The sequence below is a fragment of the Drosophila santomea genome, unplaced genomic scaffold, assembly GCF_016746245.2.
Source record: "Drosophila santomea strain STO CAGO 1482 unplaced genomic scaffold, Prin_Dsan_1.1 Segkk9_quiver_pilon_scaf, whole genome shotgun sequence".
In the NCBI taxonomy this organism is placed as follows: domain Eukaryota; kingdom Metazoa; phylum Arthropoda; class Insecta; order Diptera; family Drosophilidae; genus Drosophila; species Drosophila santomea.
The window spans coordinates 336684-362973 of record NW_025319030.1 but is presented as its reverse complement, the minus strand read 5'-3'; the positions used below and the strand labels follow the sequence as shown (position 1 = coordinate 362973).

The window sequence follows — 26290 nt, the reverse complement described above, 5'->3', positions numbered from 1 at the left end:
TATCCCTTGAAACGCTTAAATAAATACTAACGTAAAGAATCATAAAGGAAATGCAAAAGAAATAAACATAATTACACTGAGCGAAATCCGAAACAGTCACTATTTTAATTCACGCATATTATTATCTTGTAATTTTCTTGTAAATTTTTTTTTTTATATTTTTAATCCTCACTTTTCGTACATTCCAAAACCAATAATTTAATTATATGCAAAAATTCATCTTGTTGCACTTTCGTTCCTATATATCTTATATGCCTAGTTTTAAGAATGTTTATATGTACAAGTAATAAAATCCAATTTATAATGTGGTAATTCTCTAAGTTTTTGCCGCAGCTAGCATGAGGCCCTTGCGAATAGCTTAGGTTTCAGAAGGGGCCATCAGGGAAAATTATGATGATGAGATGGCCATTGACAGGGCGGGTCAGCGAAGGCCTCCAACAACACCGGAGGCTGGCCGAGATCGGTTTGGCGATAACCATTTGAACATGTTTTCCTCTTCTAGTTGTCTGTAATGTGAGTTCTCCTACTTCCGGATCAGGTTAGCTTGTCTAGCACGCGAAAATAAGTATTATAATCCGAAATAAGCAAATATGGGATCGCAGCAAGACCACCACCCCCTTTTACCGACAAGCAGCAGCCGGACCATCGCTCGCGTGCGCTCGATACCCATCGAACACCATGCCTGACTTAATTATTGGATGTGATACGTTACAGTATATTTGATATATGTGGATGTAATATATGCAATGTATATGGATGTAGTATATGTTAATGTAATATATGTGGGATTGGTTTTTGGCTGTTTACCCTAATCCCACTAGTATGAAACAGCTGATCCCTAGACAACGACAACGACGATAACAACGACGAGATGAAGATGATGGCGAATTAGCGAGGTGGCGAATTCGCAAACACGACGATCAACGAGGAGAAAAAGCGCAACGCTACGAGGGCGAAGTGCTTTACGACAGCGGTAGAGAGGAGAGTTGTTTTTTGCTCGGAGAAGAAGGAAGTTGTGCGTTCTGCCTGTGTGGCTACGAGATCGACAACAATACGACGACGGTGACGATTAATTTCAATATCCTATATTATTTGTTACAAAATTCAAATAAAACTTATATTATAATAATAAAACCCCACATTTATAATAAAACCCCACATATATGTTGATGTAATATATGTTGATGTAATATATGTAATATATGAAACTGGCGGGTAAATGTTTAACTAATATTTTATTTGGAATGGCCAGAGGGTATGTGTTGTTTGTTTTTTCGATAGCAAAGCAAATTGTATTAATAGGACTGCGGAGTTAAAGCATAAATGTGTTGCGAAAAGAATTTGGCTTGCGTTGGACACAGTGAAACGAGAACAGAATTTTTGCCACTTTTGGCGGAGCTTTGGACTTAGAAATTTTCACTGAACTTGGCACAAATTATTTTCACTTTTCACATTTGGAATTTTGCACTTTTCGGACTGGATGAATATTAAAATATATTCGGAAATTTGGACTTAGAAATTTTCACGAATGAGGGTAAAAGGAGAACGGTGGGTAATATGGCGGCGCCCGTGGAAAAGAATAAGTACTTTTCTTTAATTGCCTTTTTCGGAGAAATCCGTTAGATTTGACAATAAATCTTACAGCAAATTGAACGAAATTGGATTTTCGATCCTTTTGCTGCAGACCGGCAATTAAAAGGAATGGAGATTTCGTACTTATCTTGTAATTTGTTTGCTGGTGGACAAACTTGAAAATCCAGGTGATCGGGCTCGAATGGATCAGAAATGTTGGGTGTGATGGGGGTTGCTGTCCTGAAATTTTCCAAATCGGCTGAAATAGAAACACTCGAAAGGGCGAACACTTGACTTTTCTTAGTTGCGCGGGCGCGACCGGGCGTATGTTTATTCGATCGTAATAGTTTTTACACTGAAAATATTATTCTAATTTGCTAGGCTCTCCCAAGCGCAGCGGAGACTCCTTGGAGACTCTGTGGTGAAGAGCGAGAGAGCGTAAGAGGGAGCGGAGATCGGGTGACATTCCAAACCCCGTAACTTGGACACTGCCTAAAGGGTTTAGAGACTTGGCTCAGCTATTATTGCCAGAATTCGGCTGTCTCCAGATAGCTTTACATACCTTCGTGCTAGCAGAAAGGGATAGGCTTTTGCATTTAATCTTATGAATCTTTGAACATACTTTAGCACTTTGACACTTTTGCCCATCGCCTGCGGCGGCGACAGAGTCAAGCGATGGCAAACAGTTTTTGGTCGGATTTTTAGACTTTGCTAGCAGCACCAGAGTGCCATTAGTGTGTGGTAAGGGGGATCCAAGCGGATCCAGGGAAGCTGAGGTCCTCATTTATGTGTGGCGACTTTGGGAAGTACCCGAGATTGTTGGCAGTTGATGGGAAAATGCGGCTTTTAGATGGTGTATGAATGAATACTACGTGCCTGAGTGGCACAGTTATGGTATATCTATGGCGTATTTTCGCAATAGCTACTTTAATAATACAAGAATATGGAATGGGAAATCAACATGAATATTCCATTACAAGTGCTTAATTGTGAATTGTAATATTAAAACAATATATTTTTATACCTGTTACTCGTACAGTACATGCGTCTGTCCGTCCGTCGAGATCCCAGAAACTATAAGCTTAAAAGCTAGAAAGTTGTGTATGAGCATGCAGACTCGAGAGACAGAGACCCAGCACAAGAAATACTTATTCGCTGTATAACGGGTATCTGATAGTCGTAAAACATGACTATATAGTTCTCTCTTGTTTTTATACGACTCAAAAGGTAAATACAAATACTCAACTTCAAATCTCTCTAAACAAATTGACTGTCATTTAAATCAAATGTTTAAAAGCTTCTAGATAATTTAAAGATAAACTAAAAGCTTAAGTCCGCAATTTAAGGATATTTTACTTATACAAAACATGCACAATTGCTGTGAAGGATAAGTTTCAAATTCCGAGACCACACCACATGTATATGGCAGCATTTCAAATTAAAGAAAAACAGCCTTAAAAACATTGCAGAATGTTTGGGGGATTTAGTTTGTGCTAAAAACAAACCGTTTGCTTTTATTTGTAGCGTGCCATTGCAACTAAATGGAAAATGAGAAATTTATAGAAATTCAAATGCAATGGCTGCCCCAAGTAAGCTGGCTTAAAGACCCGGGCTCCGAATGGGTTACGTTACGGAATCAAACTGAAAAGAGAGAACGCTATAACCGAGTTCCCCGACTATCTGATACCCGTTACTCAGCTAGTGGAAGTGCGAAGGAGAGTCTTCAACACTGACAGTTTTTGGTGGTTTGTGGGCGTTAGAGTGGGCATGGCAGATAGTTTTTTGACAAATCGATAGAAATTTACAAGACCAATACAAAAATGAAAAAATATTAAAACATTTTTCAAAAATGTGGGCGTTGCAGTTTTGGGCGGTTTGTGGGCGTTAGAGTGGGCGTGGCAACCTGAATCGACAAACTTGCGCTGCGTCTATGTCCCTAAAGTCTGTATACTTAATCTCAATTTCTAGCTTTTGTAGTTCCTGAGATCTCGACGTTCATACGGACAGACGGACATGGCCAGATCGACTCGGCTACTGATCCTGATCAAGAATTATATACTTTATATGGTCGGAAACGCTTCCTTCTGCCTGTTACATACTTTCAACGAATCTAGTATCCCTTTACTCTACGAGTAACGGTATAAATATATATATAATAATGATAATATTATATATAATCGCAATAATAATAATTAAAAGAACAAAATAAGATTAGAATTACAAATAAGTTTGGAGTTTACTTTTTTTGTTTTTTTTTCTATTAATATTTTTCTATTTTACATGTCATCTAATTAGGATCTAGGTTAAAAATGAGTTAAGTGGGAACAACAAATGAACGGTTTGTTTAATTAGATTTAATGAATAATGATTCGGTCTTCTACGTCATCAGATACATCCAGCTCGGGAATAGTAGCGCAACCATGGTTTCATCTTGTCAGAGAGAACACAGAACTGTATTTACGTCCTGTAATCTGTATTCCGGGGATATCTCCGACCGACGTAGCGATCATTTCTCAGGACCTTGACAACTTGATAGGGTCTCGGTATCGTGGTTCTAACTTGCGTGATTCTTCCGTTGCAGCCGGCTCATTTTCAATGACTACGAGGTTACCTATGGAATAAATAGAAGGGTTAGAATGTTTAAAGTCGAATCTGTGCTTCCATTTTGCTCGTTCGCATGCGATGTCAGCGACAGCTTGCGTTCGGTTGTCGATAACAGAGTCCTTCTTCGTATCATGTTCCAGATCTGCTTGTATAGCTGCCGTTAAATGGTTTTGCACAACGTCAACAGCATTGAAGTTAAAAACGAGATCAATCGGACTAAATCCCGACGTATCATTCTTTTGTGAATTGACACTCCATTGAAGATTATGTAAAGATAGGTCCCAATCCTTCGGGTTCTCACTCATAGTCCGTACATAATTAAGGATTGTTTGATTCGCACGCTCTATTTGTCAATTTGCTCAAGGTGTTCGTACGGCGTTTTTGATGTGCTGCATCTGGTTGTTCTTACAATAATCTTCAAACTGCTTTGAAGTAAACGCTGTTCCACCGGTCGGATATATATAAAGCTAGGCCAAAACGAAATAACTTGATATTTCCACTAAGGATGTTCAGTACGGGTGCGGTTTTTGTACTTTTACTGGCTTTTACGGTTAGGGGCTTGCTGAACGGATCAGATATAGCCAGAATATGGGTTATCCTCGTTTGCTGGGAATGAAGGGTCCCAGATGGTCTATGTGAAGTTTTCGAAATGGTATTGGATCGGAGTCGATGTAGGCATACATCCTCGGGTTTTCCACCTTTTCGACTTGTAGTAGCAGCATTCAATGCATGATGATATGTAGTGCTTTACATATTTTCGCATTTTTGGGAACCAGAATCTTTGTTAAATGCCCTACATCATCGTGACTTGTCCGTACTGTACGCCACCTAACTGCCCTTGAAACAACGAAAGCCTTTCCATTTTCGACTTTGCATACAGACGGTGATTTTCAATGACGTAATCAGCTTGAAGTTGCTTTGACTGATCCTTATGTCGTTGACCCTTTAAGACGGCGATAATCTCAGCAAGCGTTTGGTCATGTAGTTGCATAGTCAAAAGCCAGTCGTCATGTCAGTTATTATAGTGCGTACTATTTCATCTAGAGGTATCTGAGAACTTAAGTCCGGAGCACGACTCAAGGCGTCAACGTGAGCCATTTTGCTACCATCTCGGTGAATGAATTCACAATGATCCACCAACGAGCTACCTGAGGTATTAATTCTGTATTCACCTTAACTTTGGCAATAGCAGAACTATCAGTAATAAGATGAAACGGTTTACGTAACGAAACGGTAAGCGTCTCTACTACGGCCAATGTCTCGAGTTTGTAGCTGTGGTACTGACTTTTAGCTGTCGGCTAAAATAACAAACAGGTCGCCAATCCTTTTGATCATGTGACTGTAGCAGCACTCCTGCCAGACCCACAGCACAAGCGTCGGTGTGGACCTCGTGATTCTCTGTAAAATCGTATAAAACCAGTACTGGTACAGAGCACAATTTTCCGATGAGTTCATGGAAAGCTTCTTGTTGAACATTCGTCCAATTAAATGTTTCTTGTTCAGTTTTCCGTAAAAGTAGAGTTAGGGGCCTAGAGAGTAACGGGTATAAAAACCTAACCCAATAGAAACAATCTATGATAAAAATTTTATTTTAAATAGTTTAATCATTTTCACAACGATAATATACAATTCTGTTGTTTCCGATGAGTTCATGGAAAGCTTCTTGTGAACATTCGTCCAATCAAATGTTTCTTGTTCAGTTTTCCGTAAAAGTAGAGTTACGGACCTAGAGATTAAGGAGTAGTTTTCCACAAACTTTCGAAAGAATCCAGTGAGACCTAAAAATCGTCTGACCTCTTTGACATTTGTCGGAACTTTAAAATTTTACTAACCTTATTGTCGCCCGGGGTAGTTCCGTTTTTATTTACGATGTGTCCAGGGAACGTTATCTCCGATTGAAGAAACTTGCATTGTCATAGCGAAGTGTTAAGCCACTCTCCTTAAGGATTTTGAGAAAACTTTTCGAGCCGTTGAATATTTTTGGCAAATTTATAGAAAGTTACAAGACTAATACAAAAATTAAAAATATTACAACATTTTTCAAAAGTGTGGGCATGGCAGCTTCGGGCGGGTTGTGGGCGTTATGTTGGGCGTGGCAACATGAATCGACAAACTTGCGCTGCGTCTATGTCTCTGGAGTCTGTATGCTTAATCTCAACTTTCTAGCTCAACTTTCATACGGACAGACGGACGGACAGACGGACGGACAGACGGACATGGCCATATCGACTCGGCTATTGATCCTGATCGGAAACGCTTCCTTCTGCCTGTTACATACTTTCAACGAATCTAGTATACCTTTTACTCTATCAAAATTAAAACCATAAATAATACTCAAGCCACTCATCCAATGCAATACCTCAATAAAATATATAAACAATTTAAACATTCATCAAGTCCTAAACATGAAACGAAAAGAATTTGCCGGAGAAAGTATTTTCGTGGGAGAAAACAACATGTAAATGATATCATAAAATTGTCTCTTTATTTGCAACGATATATTTATGTAAACAAGGCATTGTATTTCTTTTTTTTGGTTGTTGGCTCTTCAAGTCTTTAGTAATGCAGCTATTTATATTAAATCTATTCTCTATTAATTCGTTGCGAAGAACAAACCCAGGCCTGACCTACTTAAGTACAGTCGAAGGTAGCATCATAGTGCCAACTTAAAAACAGCATGGTACAGTGAAGGCCCAGAATATAATCCTACTTACAATTAAAAGTTAATGAATAATACTAATAGTAAATAAATCCCGACGTATCATTCTTTTGTGAATTGACACTCCATTGAAGATTATGTAAAGATAGATCCCAATCCTTCGGTTCTCACTCATAGTCCGTACATAATTAAGGATTGTTTGATTCGCACGCTCTATTGTCCATTTGCTCAAGGTGTTCGTACGGCGTTTTTGATGTGCTGGATCTGGTTGTTCTTACAATAATCTTCAAACTGCTTTGAAGTAAACGCTGTTCCACGGTCGGATATAATAACGCTAGGCAAAACGAAATAACTTGATATTTCACTAAGGATGTTCAGTACGGGTGCGGTTTTCGTACTTTTTTACTGCTTTTACGGTTAGGGGTTGCTGAACGGATCAGATATAGCCAGAATATGGGTTAATCCTCGTTTGCTGGGAATGAAGGTCCAGATGGTCTATGTGAAGTTTTCGAAATGGTATTGGATCGGAGTCGATGTAGTGCATACATCCTTCGGGTTTTCCACCTTTCGACTTGTAGTAGCAGCATTCAATGCATGATGATATGTAGTGCTTTACATATTTTTGCATTTTGGAACCAGAATCTTGTTAATCCGTGCAATGGTTTTGTCGAATCCAAAATGCCCTACATCTCGTGACTTGTCCGTACTGTACGCCACCTAACTGCCCTTGGAACAACGAAAGCCTTTCCATTTTCGACTTTGCATACAGAAGGTGATTTTCAATGACGTAATCAGCTTGAAGTTGCTTTGACTGACCATATGTCGTTGACCCTTTTAAGACGGCGATAATCTCAGCAAGCGTTTGGTCATTGTAGTTGCATAGTCAAAAGCCAGTCGTCAATGTCAGTTATTATAGTGCGTACTATTTCATCTAGAGGTATCTGAGAACTTAAGTCCGGGAGTACGACTCAAGGCGTCAACGTGAGCCATTTTGCTACCATCTCGGTGAATGAATTCACAATGATCCACCAACGAGCTACCTGAGGTATTAATTCTGTATTCACCTTAACTTTGGCAATAGCAGAACTATCAGTAATAAGATGAAACGGTTTACGTAACGAAACGGTAAGCGTCTCTACTACGGCCAATGTCTCGAATTTGTAGCTGTGGTACTTACTTTCAGCTGCTGTACAATGTAGGCTGTGAAAGATAAGTTTCAAATTCCGAGACCACACCACACAAAAATATATTGCAGCATTTCAAATTGAAGAAAAACAGCCTTAAAAACATTGCAAGAATGTTTGGGGGATTTAGTTTGAGCTGAAAACAAACGTTTGCTTATATTTGTAGCGTGCCATTGCAACTAAATGGAAAATGAGAAATTTATAGAAATTCAAATGCAATGGCTGCCCCAAGTAAAGCTGGCTTAAAGACCCGGGCTCCGAATGGGTTACGTTACGGAATCAAACCAAAAAAAGAGAACGCTATAACCGAGTTCCCCGACTATCTGATACCCGTTACTCAGCTAGTGGAAGTGCGAAGGAGAATCTTCAGCACTGACGGTTTTTTGGTGGTTTGTGGGCGTTAGAAAGGGGGGTGGCAAAAAGTTTTTTGGCCAATCGATAGAAATTTACAAGACTAATACAAAAATTAAAAAATATCAAAACAAAAAGTGCGGGCGTGTCAGGTTTGGGCGGTTTGTGGGCGTTAGATTGGGCGTGCAAAAATTTTTTGGAAGATCGATAGAAATTCATAAAACTAAAGCAAAACTGAAAAAATATCAAAACATTTTTCAAAATTGTGGGCATGGCAGTTTTGGGGCGTTTGTGGGCGTAAAAGTGGGCGTGGCAGCATGAATCAACAAACTTGCGCTGCGTCTATGTCTCTGGAGTCTGCGTGCTTAATCTCAACTTTCTAGCTTTGTAGTTCTCGACGTTCATACGGACAGACGGACATGGCCATATCGACTCGGCTATTGATTCTTATCAAGAATATATATACTTTATATGGTCGAAAAACGCTTCGTTCTGCCCGTTACATACTTGTCAACGAATCTAGTATACCTTTTACTCTACGAGTAAAAACCTAACCCAATAGAAACAATATATGATAAAATTTATTTTAAATAGTTTAATAATTTTCACAACGATAATATACAATTCTGTCGTTCCGATAGGATATATTTCAATCAAATAACTTAAGGTTGCCACCCATAGAGTTGTAGAGTGCGTGGAAAAATTTGGCATCTAAAAATTCAGTACGATTACATTTCTAACAAAAAGCCACGTACTTCTTTATTTGATGTATATGATGACCAACAGTTTCTTAAAATGGCCAGCGGTGCTGCGGTAAACTATCCTAAGAAAAAGAGCACAGAACCCATCTACAATCAAGATGGCTTTCGGAATATGATATCCAAAGGCCGTGCTCCAGGTAAGAACTAAAAAAAAAACAGTCATATTTAATATCAATTTAATTTCATATTCAGGGCTTTTCGAACCGTAAATGAACCGCACCCAACCCCATACCCTCCAAGTTCCGCATCGACAATGTTGTTCCGGACTTTGGACTCGAGGAGAATTCTAACGTGCTTCCCAAAAACTGGCAAATGCCACCTCCAAGTTCATCAAGGATTATCAAGAGTCGACGATGCCCCAACGAAGGAAAAATATCTCCAAATGTGCGTCAAACTGTTCCAAAACCTACCGTCGATACAGAACCTCACCGCTGACACCCATCAAGGGACTTTGGTGGATGAGTATGATACAGATCTGCTGTCGTCAGAGGATATTTGGAAGATCTATATGGATGTGAAGAAGGGGCTTATAAAGCCTCGGATGCTATATATCCTTTGTTTTGCATGGAGTATTCGGGGGCTTCCAAAACTCCACCTCCGAGTTTAACGGAATCTCAAAACTCCAATGAATTTCCTCCGAAAACAGTTCGAGTTAACAAAAACCTATATAAAAAGAATTCTTTTGAAACTGGTTTTGGGAGGAAAGTCGGAAAAAATGAAGTGGCGGGTCTTGGATCAGTGGATAGAATCGGAGGGGCTCAACGGATCCTATAATGATATAGAAGAATCGGATTCAAAGGGAAAGGTCGATAGTGACGCCAAGAAGCCTCGATTCTGGACAATGAAGATGTCGCCTTTGCTAGCTTCACCATTGGAATCGAAGAGGAGCGGGCCATCAACGGATCCATAATGATATAGAAGAAATCGATTCAAAGGGAATGGTCGATAGTGACGCCAAGAAGCCTCGGATTCTGGACAATGAAGATGTCGCCTTTGCTAGCTTCACCATTGGAATCGAAGAGCAGCGGGCAATCAAGGAATGGATAAAATCGGAGGGCTCAACGAACCCCACAGTGATATAGAAGAGTTTGATATGTTATTAAGCCTAGCAAGGGAACATGAGAAGAATCGGGATCTTCTGCTTGAGTTACTAAAGCCCAAGGATCTTATCTCCCAGGAAAAGGATGTTTGGAAAAGTTTTCTCCAAAGGTGTTCGAAATGCCGCAGAAACCTGATTCCGTAGAGCCTGAGTTGTGGAAACCCCACCCAACGAAAAGGTTTCCGTTGAAAATATTCCAGAAAGGAACCAGAGAAAGCAACTGATTCATTGTGGAAAACCAGAAAAGCAGTTATCCTCGAGGTCAAAGACATTAAAACATTACCCCCGAGGCCCAAGGCTGAGGAAGCTACCCAGAGTTGGGTACAGCAATGCAGTGAAAACATTTCCCAACAATTGCAACTCCTCATCTATGAGGACAGTTCCAACAATCAAACTGATGCAGAACCAAGGCCATTGACTTCGAAACCGAGATCAGCAAGGAGCAAATGAAGCCCGAGTCCTGGGAGAAAGCAACAGAAATGTCTCAGCGGAGACTGGATGGCAGAACAGCTTCACAGTTTTCCTCGAGGACTTCGAGTACATCATTGACCAAACCATGACGGAGTTCAGGGACCCCCAAGCTAAGAGACTCCGCTCAAAGTGGAACCAGCAGTTTGGATCAAAATCGGTGGAGAATTTGAAAGAGATGTCTTCTGCTTCCGCCTCTGCCAGTCACTTGGACCAGTGCCTCCAGAGGATTAGAATCCTAAGGCGTCCCAAAAGGCGCAAGGTCGAGGAATTTCGCATGCACGTCGATATGAATTTTGCAAAATGTATTGCACACTGAGTATGAATAAGACTTGGATCTGCAAAATACGGTTAGGTTCCTAAGAAACGCCGTTTACAATAACGACATCGATGTGATCCAAATCCGGTATGAGGCCACACAGATAGCCTGGATTTGGTCCGATGGCAGTGTCTTGATAATCAATGGAAAAGGCCATGCGATGCTTGCGGAAACACAAAGGGATCTGATGTTTAGGACCCTTGGGAGGGCGAACTTCAAAGCCGACCCCTCAAACAAGCTTCTACATCTGCGTCTCATTTCCTGCGCCCACTTTCCATTTGGAATCTCTTTGCCGGTCTTCACTGCGTTAAAGCGTTCTTTCTCCAGAGCCCATATGAAGTATGTCTACTACGTGGACAAGGCAGTTCCCGGGGTGGCGGCCCGTGTTCATGAGACGGGAATGGTCCAGGTGTTTGCCATGACCACGGGTGAGGCGGATAATATGCTGAAGAAGCTGTACCTTCTTACGGCCAATCACGAAAGGCCACCAAAGACGTCATCAAAAGAAACCAATGGACTACGACTGACCAAAAAAAATTGTAACTTACGAGTTACAAACAGAATGATGTAAGGATGTGATCAAAATAGAATAGTAATTGTAATAAAGCTGGAACGCTTTGGTAAACAATTCAATGGCTCAAAAGTCGTTCAATCATTATTTTGTTCTTTAGAATAAATAGGCGTGGAATTCTTGCTCTGCTATCAGATATCGTTACTCTGCTATTGATTAGATTTTAATTAAACATCGATTTACAAAGATTATACATACTGCAGAATTGCTAAGCCAACTTCTCACTAGTATCAATATACCCTCTGCCAGGGTGTGCAAAGTAAGCAGTATAACTATGTATCCTCCAAATATTTTCTGTCCCCCTAAGCAGTTTTTAATTTTGTAGTCATGCAAATTTCGTTTCCTTTCCTTGGCTTGAACATTTGTCTCAGCAGAAGTTAATTGGTTTTTTTGCGGAAGAAGTGCCGCTTGAGACGTCGACTTGGGGACTTTTTTCCCCTTTTAGTTGCTCCCGGGGTGGTTTTGTCGAATCCAAAATGCCCTATATCATCGTGACTTGTCCGTACTGTACGCCACCTAACTGCCGTTGGAACAACGAAAGCCTTTCCATTTTCGACTTTGCATACAGAAGGTGATTTTCAATGACGTAATCAGCTTGAAGTTGCTTTGACTGATCCATATGTCGTTGACCCTTAAGACGGCGATAATCTCAGCAAGCGTTTGGTCATGTAGTTGCATAGTCAAAAGCCAGTCGTCAATGTCAGTTATTATAGTGCGTACTATTTCATCTAGAGGTATCTGAGAACTTAAGTCCGAGTACGACTCAAGGCGTCAACGTGAGCCATTTTGCTACCATCTCGGTGAATGAATTCACAATCGTAGTCCAAGATCTTGATCCACCAACGAGCTACCTGAGGTATTAATTCTGTATTCACCTTAACTTTGGCAATAGCAGAACTATCAGTAATAAGATGAAACGGTTTACGTAACGAAACGGTAAGCGCTCTACTACGGCCAATGTCTCGAATTTGTAGCTGTGGTACTTACTTTCAGCTGCTGTACAATGTAGGCTGTGAAAGATAAGTTTCAAATTCCGAGACCACACCACACAAAAATATATTGCAGCATTTCAATTGAAGAAAAACAGCCTTAAAAACATTGCAAGAATGTTTGGGGGATTTAGTTTGAGCTGAAAACAAACGTTTGCTTATATTTTGTAGCGTGCCATTGCAACTAAATGGAAAATGAGAAATTTATAGAAATTCAAATGCAATGGCTGCCCCAAGTAAAGCTGGCTTAAAGACCCGGGCTCCGAATGGGTTACGTTACGGAATCAAACCAAAAAAAGAGAGAACGCTATAACCGAGTTCCCCGACTATCTGATACCCGTTACTCAGCTAGTGGAAGTGCGAAGGAGAATCTTCAACACTGACGGTTTTTGGTGGTTTGTGGCGTTAGAAAGGGGGGTGGCAAAAAGTTTTTGGCCAATCGATAGAAATTTACAAGACTAATACAAAATTAAAAAATATCAAAACAAAAAGTGCGGGCGTGTCAGGTTTGGGCGGTTGTGGCGTTAGATTGGGCGTGGCAAAATTTTTTTGGCAGATCGATAGATGAAATTCATAAGACTAAAGCAAAACTGAAAAAATATCAAAACATTTTTCAAAATTGTGGGCATGGCAGTTTTGGGCGGTTTGTGGGGTAAAAGTGGGCGTGGCAGCATGAATCAACAAACTTGCGCTGCGTCTATGTCTCTGGAGTCTGCGTGCTTAATCTCAACTTTCTAGCTTATGTAGTTCTCGACGTTCATACGGACAGACGGACATGGCCATATCGACTCGGCTATTGATTCTTATCAAGAATATATATACTTTATATGGTCGAAAACGCTTTGTTCTGGCCTGTTACATACTTGTCAACGAATCTAGTATACCCTTTTACTCTACGAGTAACGGGTATAAAACCTAACCTAATAGAAACAATATATGATAAAAATTTATTTTAAATAGTTTAATAATTTTCACAACGATATATACAATTCTGTCGTTCCGATAGGATATATTTCAAACAAATAACTTAAGGTTGCCACCCATAGAGTTGTAGAGGCGTGGAAAAATTTGGCATCTAAAATTCAGTACGATTACATTTCTAACAAATGCCACGTACTTCTTTATTTGATGTAGATGATGACCAACAGTTTCTTAAAATGGCCAGCGGTGATGCGGTAAACTATCCTAAGAAAAAGACACAGAACCCATCTATCAATCAAGATGGCTTTTCGGAATATGATATCCAAAGGCCGTGCTCCAGGTAAGAACTAAAAAAAAACAGTCATATTTAATATCAATTAATTTCATATTCAGCGCTTTTCGAACCGTAAATGAACCGCACCCAAACCCCATACCTCCAAGTTCCGCATCGACAATGTTGTTCCGGACTTTGGACTCGAGGAGATTCTAACGTGCTTCCAAAAACTGGCAAATGCCACCTCCAAGTTCATCAAGGATTATCAAGAGTCGACGATGCCCCAACGAAGGAAAAATATCTCCAAATGTGCGTCAAACTGTTCCAAAACCTACCGTCGATACAGAACCCTCACGCTGACACCCATCAAGGACTTTGGTGGATGAGTATGATACAGATCTGCTGTCGTCAGAGGATATTTGGAAGATCTATATGGATGTGAAGAAGGGCTTATAAAGCCCTCGGATGCTATATATCCTTTGTTTTGCATGGAGTATTCGGGGCTTCCAAAACTCCACCTCCGAGTTAACGGAATCTCAAAACTCCAATGAATTTCCTCCGAAAACAGTTCGAGTTAACAAAAAACCTATATAAAAAGAATTCTTTTGAAACTGGTTTTGGGAGGAAAGTCGGAAAAATGAGTGGCGGGTCTTGGATCAGTGGATAGAATCGGAGGGGCTCAACGGATCCTATAATGATATAGAAGAATCGGATTCAAAGGAAAGGTCGATAGTGACGCCAAGAAGCCTCGGATTCTGGACAATGAAGATGTCGCCTTTGCTAGCTTCACCATTGGAATCGAAGAGGAGCGGGCCATCACGGATCCCATAATGATATAGAAGAATCGGATTCAAAGGGAATGGTCGATAGTGACGCCAAGAAGCTCGGATTCTGGACAATGAAGATGTCGCCTTTGCTAGCTTCACCATTGGAATCGAAGAGCAGCGGGCAATCAAGGAATGGATAAAATCGGAGGGCCTCAACGAACCCCACAGTGATATAGAAGAGTTTGATATGTTATTAAGCCTAGCAAGGGAACATGAGAAGAATCGGGATCTTCTGCTGAGTTACTAAAGCCCAAGGATTCTATCTCCCAGGAAAGGATGTTTGGAAAAAGTTTTCTCCAAAGGTGTTCGAAATGCCGCAGAAACCTGATTCCGTAGAGCCTGAGTTGTGGAAACCCCACCCAACGAAAAGGTTTCCGTTGAAATATTCCAGAAAAGGAACCAGAGAAAGCAACTGAATTCATTGTGGAAAAACCAGAAAAGCCAGTTATCCTCGAGGTCAAAGACATTAAAACATTACCCCCGAGGCCCAAGGCTGAGGAAGCTACCCAGAGTTGGGTACAGCAATGCAGTGAAACCATTTCCCAACAATTGCAACTCCTCATCTATGAGGACAGTTCCAACAATCAAACTGATGCAGAACCAGAGGCCATTGACTTCGAAACCGAGATCAGCAAGGAGCAAATGAAGCCCCGAGTCCTGGGAGAAAGCAACAGAAATGTCTCAGCGGAGACTGGATGGCAGAACAGCTTCACAGTTTTCCTCGAGGACTTCGAGTACATCATTGACCAAACCATGACGGAGTTCAGGGACCCCCAAGCTAAGAGACTCCGCTCAAAGTGGAACCAGCAGTTTGGATCAAAATCGGTGGAGAATTTGAAGAGATGTCTTCTGCTTCCGCCTCTGCCAGATCACTTGGACCAGTGCCTCCAGAGGATTAGAATCCTAAGGCGTCCCAAAAGGCGCAAGGTCGAGGAATTTCGCATGCACGTCGATATGAATTTTGCAAAATGTATTGCACACTGAGTATGAATAAGAACTTGGATCTGCAAAATACGGTTAGGTTCCTAAGAAACGCCGTTTACAATAACGACATCGATGTGATCCAAATCCGGTATGAGGCCACACAGATAGCCTGGATTTGGTCCGATGGCAGTGTCTTGATAATCAATGGAAAGGCCATGCGATGCTTGCGGAAACACAAAGGGATCTGATGTTTAGGACCCTTGGGAGGGCGAACTTCAAAGCCGACCCCTCAAACAAGCTTCTACATCTGCGTCTCATTTCCTGCGCCCACTTTCCATTTGGGATCTCTTTGCCGGTCTTCACTGCGTTAAGCGTTCTTCTCCAGAGCCCCATATGAAGTATGTCTACTACGTGGACAAGGCAGTTCCCGGGTGGCGGCCCGTGTTCATGAGACGGGAATGGTCCAGGTGTTTGCCATGACCACGGGTGAGGCGGATAATATGCTGAAGAAGCTGTACCTTCTTACGGCCAATCACCGAAAGGCCACCAAAGACGTCATCAAAAAGAAACCAATGGACTACGACTGACCAAAAAAAAATGTAACTTACGAGTTACAAACAGAATGATGTAAGGATGTGATCAAAAATAGAATAGTAATTGTAATAAAGCTGAGAACGCTTTGGTAAACAATTCAATGGCTCAAAAGTCGGTTCAATCATTATTTTGTTCTTTAGAATAAATAGGCGTGGAATTCTTGCTCTGCTATCAGATATCGTTACTCTGCTATTGATTAGATTTTAATTAAACATCGATTTTACAAAGATTATACATACTGCAGAATTGCTAAGCCAACTTCTCACTAGTATCAATATACCCTCTGCCAGGGTGTGCAAAGTAAGCAGTATAACTATGTATCCTCCAAATATTTTCTGTCCCCCAAGCAGTTTTTAATTTTGTAGTCATGCAAATTTCGTTTCCTTTCCTTGCTTGAACATTTGTCTCAGCAGAAGTTAATTGGTTTTTTTGCGGAAGAAGTGCCGCTTGAGACGTCGACTTGGGGGACTTTTTTCCCCTTTTAGTTGCTCCCGGGGTGGTTTTGTCGAATCCAAAATGCCCTATATCATCGTGACTTGTCCGTACTGGTACGCCACCTAACTGCCGTTGGAACAACGAAAGCCTTTCCATTTTCGACTTTGCATACAGAAGGTGATTTTCAATGACGTAATCAGCTTGAAGTTGCTTTGACTGATCCATATGTCGTTGACCCTTTAAGACGGCGATAATCTCAGCAAGTGTTTGGTCATGTAGTTGCATAGTCAAAAGCCAGTCGTCAATGTCAGTTATTATAGTGCGTACTATTTCATCTAGAGGTATCTGAGAACTTAAGTCCGGAGTACGACTCAAGGCGTCAACGTGAGCCATTTTGCTACCATCTCGGTGAATGAATTCACAATCGTAGTCCAAGATCTTGATCCACCAACGAGCTACCTGAGGTATTAATTCTGTATTCACCTTAACTTTGGCAATAGCAGAACTATCAGTAATAAGATGAAACGGTTTACGTAGTGAAACGGTAAGCGTCTCTACTACGGCCAATGTCTCGAATTCGTAGCTGTGGTACTTACTTTCAGCTGCTGTACAATGTAGGCTGTGAAAGATAAGTTTCAAATTCCGAGACCACACCACACAAAAATATATTGCAGCATTTCAAATTGAAGAAAAACAGCCTTAAAAACATTGCAAGAATGTTTGGGGGATTTAGTTTGAGCTGAAAACAAACGTTTGCTTATATTTTGTAGCGTGCCATTGCAACTAAATGGAAAATGAGAAATTTATAGAAATTCAAATGCAATGGCTGCCCCAAGTAAAGCTGGCTTAAAGACCCGGGCTCCGAATGGGTTACGTTACGGAATCAAACCAAAAAGAGAGAACGCTATAACCGAGTTCCCCGACTATCTGATACCCGTTACTCAGCTAGTGGAAGTGCGAAGAGAATCTTCAACACTGACGGTTTTTGGTGGTTTGTGGGCGTTAGAAAGGGGGGTGGCAAAAAGTTTTTTGGCCAATCGATAGAAATTTACAAGACTATACAAAAATTAAAAAATATCAAAACAAAAAGTGCGGGCGTGTCAGGTTTGGGCGGTTTGTGGGCGTTAGATTGGGCGTGGCAAACATTTTTTTGGCAGATCGAAATAGATAGAAATTCATAAGACTAAAGCAAAACTGAAAAAATATCAAAACATTTTCAAAATTGTGGGCATGGCAGTTTTGGGCGGTTTGTGGGCGTAAAAGTGGGCGTGGCAGCATGAATCAACAAACTTGCGCTGCGTCTATGTCTCTGGAGTCTGCGTGCTTAATCTCAACTTTCTAGCTTATGTAGTTCTCGACGTTCATACGGACAGACGGACATGGCCATATCGACTCGGCTATTGATTCTTATCAAGAATATATATACTTTATATGGTCGAAAACGCTTCGTTCTGCCCGTTACATACTTGTCAACGAATCTAGTATACCCTTTTACTCTACGAGTAAAAACCTAACCCAATAGAAACAATATATGATAAAAATTTTATTTTAATAGTTTAATAATTTTCACAACGATAATATACAATTCTGTCGTTCCGATAGGATATATTTCAAACAAATAACTTAAGGTTGCCACCCATAGAGTTGTAGAGTGCGTGGAAAAATTTGGCATCTAAAAATTCAGTACGATTACATTTCGAACAAAATGCCACGTACTTCTTTATTTGATGTAGATGATGACCAACAGTTTCTTAAAATGGCCAGCGGTGATGCGGTAAACTATCCTAAGAAAAAAAACACAGAACCCATCTACAATCAAGATGGCTTTTCGGAATATGATATCCAAAGGCCGTGCTCCAGGTAAGAACTAAAAAAAAACAGTCATATTTAATATCAATTTAATTTCATATTCAGCGCTTTTCGAACCGTAAATGAACCGCACCCAAACACCATACCCTCCAAGTTCCGCATCGACAATGTTGTTCCGGACTTTGGACTCGAGGAGAATTCTAACGTGCTTCCCAAAAACTGGCAAATGCCACCTCCAAGTTCATCAAGGATTATCAAGAGTCGACGATGCCCCAACGAAGGAAAAATATCTCCAAATGTGCGTCAAACTGTTCCAAAACCTACCGTCGATACAGAACCCTCACCGCTGACACCCATCAAGGGGATTTTGGTGGATGAGTATGATACAGATCTGCTGTCGTCAGAGGATATTTGGAAGATCTATATGGATGTGAAGAAGGGGCTTATAAAGCCCTCGGATGCTATATATCCTTTGTTTTCATGGAGTATTCGGGGGCTTCCAAAACTCCACCTCCGAGTTTAACGGAATCTCAAAACTCCAATGAATTTCCTCCGAAACAGTTCGAGTTAACAAAAACCTATATAAAAAGAATTCTTTTGAAACTGGTTTTGGAGGAAAGTCGGAAAAAATGAGTGGCGGGTCTTGGATCAGTGGATAGAATCGGAGGGGCTCAACGGATCCTATAATGATATAGAAGAATCGGATTCAAAGGGAAAGGTCGATAGTGACGCCAAGAAGCCTCGGATTCTGGACAATGAAGATGTCGCCTTTGCTAGCTTCACCATTGGAATCGAAGAGGAGCGGGCCATCAACGGATCCCATAATGATATAGAAGAATCGGATTCAAGGGAAACGTCGATAGTGACGCCAAGAAGCCTCGGATTCTGGACAATGAAGATGTCGCCTTTGCTAGCTTCACCATTGGAATCGAAGAGCAGCGGGCAATCAAGGAATGGATAAAATCGGAGGGCCTCAACGAACCCCACAGTGATATAGAAGAGTTTGATATGTTATTAAGCCTAGCAAGGGAACATGAGAAGAATCGGGATCTTTTGCTTGAGTTACTAAAGCCCAAGGATCTTATCTCCCAGGAAAAGGATGTTTGGAAAAAGTTTTCTCCAAAGGTGTTCGAAATGCCGCAGAAACCTGATTCCGTAGAGCCTGAGTTGTGGAAACCCCCACCCAACGAAAAGGTTTCCGTTGAAAATATTCCAGAAAAGGAACCAGAGAAAGCAACTGAATTCATTGTGGAAAAACCAGAAAAGCCAGTTATCCTCGAGGTCAAAGACATTAAAACATTACCCCCGAGGCCCAAGGCTGAGGAAGCTACACAGAGTTGGGTACAGCAATGCAGTGAAACCATTTCCCAACAATTGCAACTCCTCATCTATGAGGACAGTTCCAACAATCAAACTGATGCAGAACCAGAGGCCATTGACTTCGAAACCGAGATCAGCAAGGAGCAAATGAAGCCCCGAGTCCTGGGAGAAAGCAACAGAAATGTCTCAGCGGAGACTGGATGGCAGAACAGCTTCACAGTTTTCCTCGAGGACTTCGAGTACATCATTGACCAAACCATGACGGAGTTCAGGGACCCCCAAGCTAAGAGACTCCGCTCAAAGTGGAACCAGCAGTTTGGATCAAAATCGGTGGAGAATTTGAAGAGATGTCTTCTGCTTCCGCCTCTGCCAGATCACTTGGACCAGTGCCTCCAGAGGATTAGAATCCTAAGGCGTCCCAAAAGGCGCAAGGTCGAGGAATTTCGCATGCACGTCGATATGAATTTTTGCAAAATGTATTGCACACTGAGTATGAATAAGAACTTGGATCTGCAAAATACGGTTAGGTTCCTAAGAAACGCCGTTTACAATAACGACATCGATGTGATCCAAATCCGGTATGAGGCCACACAGATAGCCTGGATTTGGTCCGATGGCAGTGTCTTGATAATCAATGGAAGAGGCCATGCGATGCTTGCGGAAACACAAAGGGATCTGATGTTTAGGACCTTTGGGAGGGCGAACTTCAAAGCCGACCCCTCAAACAAGCTTCTACATCTGCGTCTCATTTCCTGCGCCCACTTTCCATTTGGGATCTCTTTGCCGGTGTTCACTGCGTTAAGCGTTCTTTCTCCAGAGCCCCATATGAAGTATGTCTACTACGTGGACAAGGCAGTTCCCGGGGTGGCGGCCCGTGTTCATGAGACGGGAATGGTCCAGGTGTTTGCCATGACCACGGGTGAGGCGGATAATATGCTGAAGAAGCTGTACCTTCTTACGGCCAATCACCGAAAGGCCACCAAAGACGTCATCAAAAAGAAACCAATGGACTACGACTGACCAAAAAAAAATGTAACTTACGAGTTACAAACAGAATGATGTAAGGATGTGATCAAAAATAGAATAGTAATTGTAATAAAGCTGAGAACGCTTTGGTAAACAATTCAATGGCTCAAAAGTCGGTTCAATCATTATTTTGTTCTTTAGAATAAATGGGCGTGGAATTCTTGCTCTGCTATCAGATATCGTTACTCTGCTATTGATTAGATTTTAATTAAACATCGATTTTACAAAGATTATACATACTGCAGAATTGCTAAGCCAACTTCTCACTAGTATCAATATACCCTTTGCCAGGGTGTGCAAAGTAAGCAGTATAACTATGTATCCTCCAAATATTTTCTGTCCCCCAAAGCAGTTTTTAATTTTGTAGTCATGCAAATTTCGTTTCCTATCCTTGGCTTGAACATTTGTCTCAGCAGAAGTTAATTGGTTTTTTTGCGGAAGAAGTGCCGCTTGAGACGTCGACTTGGGGGACTTTTTTCCCCTTTTAGTTGCTCCCGGGGTAGTTTTTTTGATGCTGTGGCTTTGGCGTTGGTTGGTGTCTTGGTGGAAAACAGAAGGCTTAAAAGGGGATACACAAAGGATTTGAGCAATCAAGTGCGCTTTTGAGCACGCAGACCGATAACAGTTTTATTCACGCTCGCTTTTTCCAGCCTCTTATTTTCCTGGGACCTGCCATTACGTTGAGGGCTAAGAAGGAAATGTGCTTCGTTTGTTTCAAAGTCATAACTATGCTGGGTTTTCAATATGCGCCCAAAGGAACCCACACGTGTGCGCCATAAAGTCCCATAAGGAAAGAAAAAAGGAAAAAGGGAAAAATAAGTAAGGAAACGGGGCATACAACTTCAAGTAGTTGGGTCCAAATGTCTGCACGGCTTTAGCCAGCAAAAACAATACGGCCCGGAAGGGCGGACACAGAAAAAGAATTCCGAGCGGTCTGGCTTTTTTCTTAAGTTTCACTTGAACGTCGAGCGCACACACGCAAGCACTCGGGTGAAGGGATATTTAAATTCTGCAGCGGAATGCACCTATGGGCATAGGGTATTCCGGGCTCGGGGCATTTTAATCATAAGACTCTGGTGCCTTTCTAGCCCAAGAGCCAATACGAATTTCGCCCACTTAATTCAATGCATATTCGCCCAGCATCCAGTTTGATTGAGCTTAAGAATGCACTTACAAGCAGCTGTACTTCGTGAACGAGGCAGTTCCTGAGCTAAAAGGATAATAATCAGAGATAAGGCAGGAGTCGAAGGAAAGTCGGATGCAGCTACAGTCGCCCCTTAGGCCAAAAGGATGGTCTGGAAAAAACAGGGAAGCGGCTTGTAAGCCATTCCACAGCCACATACCTGCAAACAGGACCAACCAAAGCCAGAAAGCAGGTTAAAAGAGCCCGGAAGAAAGACAGGCAAGCAACAATGGAAGGGCTACCAAAAAGGCAACTTCCAGCATAATACATGAATAAATACAAGAAACAATAACACCAATAGTATTATTTACATGAAAAAATGTGCATCAACACAAAGGCTTCGGCGCCAGGACTAGACTTAGGCTTTTCTTTTTGTTTCACGATGCTCGCTTCATTCGAACAGGACCTAATAGGTTCCGTCGTCTTGGCCGAACACACAGGGCGTAGTCTGGAATGCGTATAAGTGAAATAATAGGTGAATACCTTCTAACTTTTTGAAATACCGTATTGCATATTTCCATACTCTATACAATTTACTAGTCTTTTATTTTAAAAAATCCCTTTAAATGCTAAATAACGTAAATTTATTCGCTTATATTCTTCCTAGTATCCAGACATTTTGTTCTTTTCTGCCTAAAGTGTTTAGAGACTTGGCTCAGCTATTATTGCCAGAATTCGGCTGTCTCCAGATAGCTTCACATACCTCCGTGCTAGCAGAAAGGGATAGGCTTTTGCATTTAATCTTATGAATCTTTGAACATACTTTAGCACTTTGACACTTTTGCCCATCGCCTGCGGCGGCGACAGAGTCAAGCGATGGCAAACAGTTTTTGGTCGGATTTTTAGACTTTGCTAGCAGCACCAGAGTGCCATTAGTGTGTGGTAAGGGGGATCCAAGCGGATCCAGGGAAGCTGAGGTCCTCATTTATGTGTGGCGACTTTGGAAAGTACCCGAGAGTGTTGGCAGTTGATGGGAAAATGCGGCTTTTAGATGGTGTATGAATAAATACTACGTGCCTGAGTGGCACAGTGTTATGGTATATCTATGGCGTATTTTCGCAATAGCTACTTCAATACAGACACTAAAATACAGGCACTAAAAACCTTCCAATTGAATTTGTAGTGACCAACTCAAACTTTACACTGCAATAACTCTTCAAGACACCCTCGCCCTAAATTATAGCAGCTTTTGATAGCCCAAAAAGTGAGAGAATTGTCTTAGACCAATCAGAACAGAACAGACCAATTGTACAGCTAGGGAATGGAAAGCCTATAGCAGTGGCCACCGGCATGCAGCTTCCCAGAGCTTAATTCATTATTAGATAAAACCTCTTGGCGAACGCTCATAATTTTTGACGCTGCCCAATTAAACATCATATGCACGTGGAGATATAATTTAATTATATATATTCAATCCAATAAAAACAAGAGTGGGATATTCAAATAAATTTCTGTGTGTGATTTGTGCGAAGTGGAAAAGGTAAAAAGTGCGATATAGTGAGTTCCCATTTTTAACCCAGTTTTCATAGGGATTCAACCCAAGGCTTAAGGAAGGCCAAGGCCTATATAAGGGCATTTGCTCTACAGCCGACTTTCCCCCCCGTCTCGTCGACCCCCGCATCAGTTCATTATTTAAGCCCAGTTCGTTTCAAGAAGAGGCCAAAAGGCCGACATAACCTTCAGCCAAAAAGTTACGCAACCGGCCACCCGCCGAATGGTAACTGGCCAATGGATTGGAAGGCTAGAGCTCATCCAGATTATTCAGCTGTACAGAAGCTTAGACGGGCGGATCCGATTTAATTATATTTGGACATCATCAACATTATACAGTGAGGATCACCTCATATGACCAGCGGAGGTCTAACTTAGTGATTCCGTCTTATCGCAGCGCAGCGTAGCTGACAGCGGTCTTATCGCTGCAGTGCTGCAGTTGCATTTCGGTGTTTTGTTTTGATTCTTAATTTTCTTTTGTATTGCAATTAATAATGAATTAAATACTCGCAGATTGACGGAACTTTTGGCATTTGAATAGGAATTTAAATTAGCACCTTTAAAATTTGACCTACAGCTCGACAATGTCAACGTGAACTTGGGCCCAACTTTACGCACATCATGGAGTGGATATTTAAGGTCGTGAGTACTAAAAAAAACAACAACGATAAAAGACAATTTCATGAATTACCTATATTCAAATTCTACAAAATGCCAATCGAACGTATAAATAAAATAAGATCTGCATTTGGCTAAAGATTGTATAATATATTTACTAATTTTATATTCAATTACTTATATCTACTTACTTATACTTTACTTTATATACCTTATTTTACTCACTAAATATAAACGAAAATGAAGAGTTAGAGAATGACTAGGATAATTATATGTAGGTTAAAATTTGTTAGTTTGTAAAAGAGATTTAATGGAACAGTTTACTGAAATGAATTTATTTAAATGGAATTATAATTGAAGATATATTGAAAAATAATGAATTGTGAATAAATAGATTTAATGGTTTGTCGAGTACTTATGTTGAACACTTTCTTAAATATGTGGTAGAGTTATTTTGAACTTGGCCAAGGGACAATGTAAATATTTTAAGTAGCATTGTCACGGTAGGGAGGGTAAAGACTTAGGGAATTATTAACATCCAAATTCCCAATACTTATCAGAATCTGTAGCTTATCTTCACACGTGTCGGCGTGTATCCGTAGTATCAATATAAAGTAATTTCATTTATTCATCAATTATCCAGTTTGAATATTGTTTTTGAATAAGACGCACTTATTAAATGTAGTAGCGTTTCGTACTATCCTAAGCTAAAAGAACCCGACCTACGGCGAGCTAGACCCGAGCATAGCAAGAGTGCGCATCTCTAGCGAAGGAAGTACAAGGTCCTCTTTATTAGTAATTGCCACCCACTATTAAAAGACCAGCTAGTTAAAATCTGTCGAACTACGTACACTACACATTTTGGCGCCCAGACGTGAAGCCCGACAAGTCCTTAACTTGTTATAGCACACTAAGCTCTAAAGTAATCCATCCACAGTTAAAACACAATATAACTAATTTCAATAAATTAACTTATTGGATTGAGAGCATCGATTTGGAAGGAATAGTAAAATTTAGGAACATGCGATTTAATTTGAAAGAGAATTGATCGACCAAGTGCAACTGTTTCGAATCCACAGAAGCTCATCACCATATGTTTCTTAACTCAACTTTATTTACAATTTGATTTTTTGGAATACATTATACTTACACTTCAATAAGTCCGTATATTGTCCGATTTTCAAGAAAACAAAAGCATGAGGCAATAGACCAGCTACAATCCACTAACAAATAGAGATACAACTAAGATTCTGATAGAAGTGATCGACATAAAGAAAGACAAACCAAATAATTACAACATATCTTAATAACAATAATATGGCAGCCAAACATAGTGCAGGTATTGCATCTGAAGTTTCACATGGCGTTGAAAATAGCTGTGCCATATGTAAAGAAATCTTAGTACCAACCGTTTTGTCAGCAACAACATCGTGCAGGCATACATTTCATAAAAAGTGCATTATAAATCACTTAAAAAGTACACAAACATGTCCAGTTTGCAATGCAGATTGCAACGAATCGAATTTATCTCACTCTAATAACACTCTGTTCGCTGAATTAGATGCTGCAACAGCTGGTACATCTGGCGTAAGCGAGTGTCAGGATAATAATGATATTTTCCCATTAAGGAGAAATACCAGATCAGGCAGGATCCGAGGTACACCTCCTAGACGAGGAGTGTCTACAAGAAATACTTACAGAGGAAATTTGGATAGGATCTTAACAGAACCTCCAACGAATTCTAGTACGGCTCTTAGTACTCACCCAGAGTTGATGAACTTTATCCAGTTTACTGTTAGCCAACAACAGGCTCAACTTATGGATAACCTTACCTCTTATTTAGGGAAGACTATAGAGACATCTATTAAAAGTCATTTGGACAACTTGCAATTACCTCAGCCCACACATACAAATTCCACACCTGACAATATCCAACCAAATACAGATTTGAGCAGGAACGTTTCCAATCAAAATCGGTATTCTCATAATTTAGACAATAATGTAGAAGAAAGAGGCGTAAACAGGAGCAATGCAAGCTCATATGTTAGCCCGGAAAAAGTATCAGGAATTATTCAAAAATGGGGATTAAAATTCGATGGTAGCAAAACAAGCATCAGGATAGATGAATTCATTTACAGGATATGCTCACTTACCAAACAAAATCTAGGTAATGATTATGGACTTCTATGTGACCATTTGTACCTCCTGTTTGCAGGAAAAGCAAGCGATTGGTATTGGAAGTTTCATCGAAACAGTCCAAATTTCGATTGAAACACATTTTGTGGCGAATT

The 26290-nt window shown here is 40.8% G+C and overlaps 1 pseudogene; it reads left to right on the top strand.

Moving 5' to 3' along the window:
• Positions 1 to 18509: 18509 nt before the first annotated feature.
• LOC120457995 lies at positions 18510 to 20686 on the top strand (annotated as a pseudogene).
• The last annotated feature ends 5604 nt before the right edge of the window (positions 20687 to 26290 follow it).